Here is a 6011-nt window from a genome sequence, read left to right as displayed (position 1 = left end):
GTCATCCAAGTGTATGATCTAGGGAAACACCTTTTCAAATAATTGTAAATATCAGGGCATTTTAAAATTGAGATTTCCAGCCCCCCAAAAAGTAATGGAAATTAATTAAAATAAAACGATATAATACAAAAAAAAAAAAAAAATCCTATCCTTTAACTATGAATGACTGCAAAGGTCATGGAAATGTCATGAAAATTCATTGTTCCAAAAGAGTGGGGATGTTCTGTCTTGTGAAGGCACAACTCAGACATTTACATTTTTTTTAATTCCCATTGATCTGTAGAAAACACACAAATGGCTCCCTACTGGAACTAGTAAACACACCATAACATGATGACTTTATACTTTTTATTATAATTATTTTTTATGTATTTTTTGTTGGGAGGGGGCCCTACACTAACCACAACATCTGTATGTTATGTTTACCACAACAGAAATTCATATGTTTTTTTTTCTGAAATCAAGGTAATCACACCTTCTTGTCACTCCTATCCATAAAGGATGGCTGTTTTATTTTTTCACTCAATATGGTTGGAATAGTGGACTGAAACCATAAAATCAAGAAATGTTTAAAATTAGAATTAGGAGAAGTACTTTTTATGAATAATATATTTATTATTTCACAAAAATGAATATATATATATATATATATACACACACACACACACACACACAATTGTAACTGTTTGAAGAGCACATTTATGAAGGTCTTGAACTTTGCTCTTTACATTGGAAAGACGTGAATTTCTACTTGGACTCCCACGTTTTCCGGCTGTGACTTTATAATGGATACATCTTTGAGTGACAGATATCCAGATGGCTTTTACAGCACTGACTCATCAAAAGGGATGACAAGAATGATTCCCAAGGTCGAGGTGAACGCAGTCATAGTCACATGATAACTACAGTCATTTAAGAAAATCGTATATTAGCACAGTCCATTAGTGATGGCTCAATTATGTCTTACCTTAAGCCACACTGAAAATGAGCAAGAATGGGAATTTTATATTCACATATCCATGTTTAAACAGGTATTTGCAGTCAGAGCAGCTAAATGTGTTATTTTGTTGTTAAACCAAGCATGTCACAGGCTGACAAGCTGAAAGGTCATGTGTAGTATAAACTATTTGTTAGTTTTCTGTGTGTTTGTGAGTGGGTGTTTGTATATATATATATATAGTATGAAGCATGTTTTGCAAATTCAGAAGGCTTAATTCTGATTTGTTTCTCTCTCTCACTCACTCTCTCGCTCTCTCTCTTTGGTAAATGTGAGTCACTCTTTAAAATTATTTAAACTATAGTAGCAGAAAAGGGCAGTTTCAAGGAGTGGATATACAATTGTCATTTTACTTTTCTTCTATGAACCCATGTTCATTCATGTTTTGGTTGAAGAATAAAATAAGAGGAAAAAAAATGTAATAACAAATGCATTCTTTCCAAAATTGTTGGATGATACTAATGTGAATGAGCAGGGAGGAAAGAGGGCCCACTTTCATACCAGTTTCATGCAGTTGGCTTTTAAGAATTTGTTTTAATCTCTATATGTAAATTTGAGTTTACAGCATTTATTAATCCTTGTTGCTGATAAAAAAATAAATAAATTTGTACATAAGTTATAATAGTTGCAATGTTTTATTTAGATTTCTCAGAATGGTGCGCAAATGTAGTTTTATTGAATGCATCGATGGGAAATGTTGCTCTCAAGCAAGCACCCCAATGTAGTCATGAATGTGCAACAGAAGAGCAATGGGCGAGGTAAGGATTTTTGATAAATGCTACAATACATTTTGTTTTGTTTCTCGGCATAACCTATTGAATATTCAGAACAAGTTGAATATATTATTTAATGACACTTTGTATCCTTTTTTTTTTAAATATTGAAGGAGGTCACCATTCCCTGTCAATAAATGGTGAGTAAAAATGAATAACTTAGAATAAATTATTACTATTATTATTTTTTTTTCCAGTTATCCTTTTATCGGTGTTAATTCGAGTGCTTTAAAGTTTAAACTATAGATGGCTCAATTATTAAAGGTAGTATTTGTGGTATTTTATTACAGTGGGGTTGTATTTGGAAAATACAAGCAGATATAGAACATTTTAATGCTGAATTAAGCTGTTTTTGGTAGGTCACAATTGGTATGTTACCGATTAATTTTTACCTTTTTCTGTTCAAATAGCACATGCGCTTGTAAATTTAATAAATAAGTAAGATATTACCTGTCATGGGCATTAGCACCGTCATTGCTAGAGTCAAAGAAGCATCAGCAGAACTCATCAAAATAATGTTTTCAACTTAAAATTTTTACTCAGATCAATAAAATAATTCCAACCATGCATTATTTAAATTGTCAGTAAAATATAAAGGATCCAGAAAGCTATCTCGTAATGTCATCGTATTTGTTTTGTTTACAGTGAATATCTAGCAGCCACACCTGTTCGTTTTTAACCATGAATTGAAGGATTTTCACAGTGCATGAAGCATGTGGGTGTATGCATGCATCTCTTCCTCTTATCACTCCTCGGTATTTGAGTTGCCCCCACTGTGTGGGGTGTCAGAACAATTGGACAGGAATTCAGACTGAGAGTTTAGCAGGTGTTCAGAGGTGAAATATGCAGACTGCTTTTGTTTTGAGCATGCCATTGTGACAGTACAATAAACAAATGGAGAACTGAAACTCATGAATCATGAATGTCAGCACTTATTATTGATCAGTATTTATCAGATGTATTTTGTAGTCCAGTGTCCCCGTGTTGAGATTCATCATAGTCTTGAATATTTGATAGAAAACAAATAGGATCTTCGAACTGCACAGACATATTCATATTATTATATATTATAAAAATTTGTCCTGTCAGTTTTTAAAATATATATTTTTATTTGCACCCTTGCCCTAACTGGAGTGCTTCAAAAACATAAAAAATTGCACTAAGCTTATGAATGAGGCTTTCCCAGTGAGTAAGCAATGGAGAGTTGATTTGCTGTTCTTTGCAGTCTTTGCAGTATATTGTACTTTGCATGTGAGCATATTAAGGGATACCCATGCGTAAACCTCTTGGAATGCGTGCATAGTAGTTTTTTTGTGTGCATGTTTCTATTGAACTTTTCAGAGGACTAGACCGTGACTTGCGTCTGTTGGTCAGGTAAACGAGTTCCTGAAAGACAAGGCAGGCAAACCTTAGTTCAAGGAATGAGAGCGAGTGTGCATAGAAAAAAAAGACATACTTTCTCTTAAGATAATAGCTGGAGAATGTTATCATCACTTTGTAGGGCACCTAACACAGATAAACAGATTGTACATGCTGCAAGGTTTAGTTTAAAATGTCACTGTGTTGGTGTTCTTCACCTTAAATATTCCTTGTTTTCACAGCTCAAAATTTCAAATCAGTTGTTAACTTGTATATAATTTAGGGCTTCTTTTCCCAATTTTCTTTTTCAACAACAGTTGCTTAATATAATGATTTGAACACTTTGAAAGTTTTTGTTGGTTTCAGAGCAACCATTACTTCAAATCAGGCTTTCGTTACTTAAATTTGAATTATTTTGGGCCCTGAGAGTAGCCCGCACTCCTCTTCTCAAGATGCAATCCATTTCTGTAATCAGGGATGCAGAATTGCTTCATTTATGTCAGTGTTTGGAGTAGCGTACTTTCAGACACCCACATTTTCACCTTTGTGAATGTAAAGACACACTAGCGACTTGAGGTCCATGAAATTGAGTGGGAAGGTTGTCTCATGTCTGCTGACCTTCCATCATAGTCGTGAATCAGCGTAGCGGCATCTTGACCTTTAAATCTGGGGTCACTCTCAATGATACATTTACACTTACAAAGGTCATATTACTCACTGTTTTTGTGTATTCATAGAGAATGTTGAGAGAAGAGTTTAATGGTGATATAATAAAATCTCACACCTTCATACATTGTGTGGGTTTTGAAGATCTACCTGTCATTGCCATTGTGAATTTCCCAGCAGCAGGTGTGGGAAAACTGCCCCCTGCATTTTTCCTATTCAAATTGCCCAATAAGGTCCATCAGTGTTCGTCATATTCTGGAATCACTCTGTCTTTCAAGTTGGGTTACACACTAAACCTGTGCCACACCCTCTTTCTGGCATACACGATGGTAAGCAATGTGAATGTGTGGGATGTGCATTGCTTGCATAACAGTTGCCTGTTTTATGCAGCTTCACTCAACGGATTTCAAAAAGGTTGAACAATTATGGAATTACCTGCATTTATTTTTCCTGACACCTGCATTCTGAACAAAACGTCTGTGCTTGACTGAAGGTTTTAGAAAGTGTAGAAGATGTTAGATACTGCATTTCTACTACACAAAGACACATATTTTCATTCTTTTAAACCTACACTAAAATGCAGAAAGATCGTGATATACTGGTGCTTGGGTAAACAGCAAATACTTTCATCCTCTTAGTTTATCAGATGTCTCAGGGTCAAGCTCATGTTCATACAGGGATTTCCCAAACCCTTTAACACAGCCTCACTGAAATTCATTCGATGTACAGCATTCTAAAAACATTTTTCATGTCTAATGATGTAGCAATCTGTAATAAACTCGGTCAACAATAAATTCAGCCCAGTCAAAAAATTAGATGCAATGTAAACTAAAATTCTGTCATAGATAACAATGTGAAAGATTTTAATACAGTTTGATGGTTAAATGTATTTGAATCAAAACATTTTATTTCTTCTTATAATTGGATCCATATTCCATTGTTCATTCTTTCAGGTGTGCCCTTTTTTCCGGGATTTTGAATGAAGGATCTGCATGACTCATATCAGTCTTCTCATATAAATGTAAATGTCAGTGAGATATTGTTTGCCATTAGTAGAAAGTGAGCGATTATGTGACCTTTATACTTTTGAAACAGTCTGAGTGATTTTTGCTCAAGCTTTATGTTAATGTGTGGTTAGCGTATATTTGTACATTGTGTGTATTTGAGAGTGATAAAGTGAAAGGAGAAACTTAGAATTTAATATTCTGAACCTCATTCATGTCTTATCTTGTGTTTTTCCCAGTGGGCAGTTCTCTAAGAATATTTAAACTCTTAAATGATGCTTGAAAAGGTTCACAAACAACTTAAGGTGATTAGATTAGTCCTTGGAGTCTTTTATTGGATTTATGATATTTCTATTTTTTACTGTTGTCTTTGAATTTAAACACATATTAACTTTATAACATTTTTATAAAAATAAAGGTAGTATTAATGCTTGACAAAAATAAATAGATTTAAAGTAAGGAGAGTTTGTGACTCTATAACTCCCAGGTTTGATTATTTAATCTCATGTTGATATAATGCATATGTTTAGAATCTATACATTTAGTGGTATAGAGTTTGTAGAACATTCATTTCTAATGATGACTAGATTAATCATGTTAGCATGTTCAGTAATGGTGGTGCGTTAACTCAACATGGCTACAAAGCAGGTCTGTTTTTGTGTAATATTTCTTATGGTTGCATTTATTGGCCTGTTGAGTGAATGTATGGGGTGTATGTGCATTTCTAAATGTTTGGGAAGAGGATATGATTCAGATGTGCTGGTTTGAGAGTAGAAAGTGCATGGTATTATCTAAATGTTTTTTTTTCTTCCGTATAATAGATATTGCATTAAGACGCAATGTCAGTTCCCCGACCCCACCATGCCTGCTTTCACCAATGAACCACATTATGGCTAAACGGGCAACTCTGTCCAGATTTTACAGGGCCTATAAAAGTAGGTTGGGGTCAGGTCAGTTCACCTAGCATACTGCTTTGCATGTTTAATGAACTTATGACGCCTGAGATCGAACTGCAGTTTTATCAAGCTGGTAGTAGACTGGAAACATCACAATCCGGCTTTGATGTGACAATCGTTAGTTTGTGACTACATACAAGATTGACAACTTAACGTCAGAGATGGGTTTTGTGGGAAGATGCACACACACAAACACACTGTACTTCTTCTGTCTTGTGATTGCTGGAGGTTTTGGGAACCAATGGGCTCTTTATTT

Source organism: Carassius carassius, chromosome 24, assembly GCF_963082965.1.
Source record: "Carassius carassius chromosome 24, fCarCar2.1, whole genome shotgun sequence".
Taxonomy (NCBI): domain Eukaryota; kingdom Metazoa; phylum Chordata; class Actinopteri; order Cypriniformes; family Cyprinidae; genus Carassius; species Carassius carassius.
Note: the sequence above shows the minus strand (reverse complement) of the source record.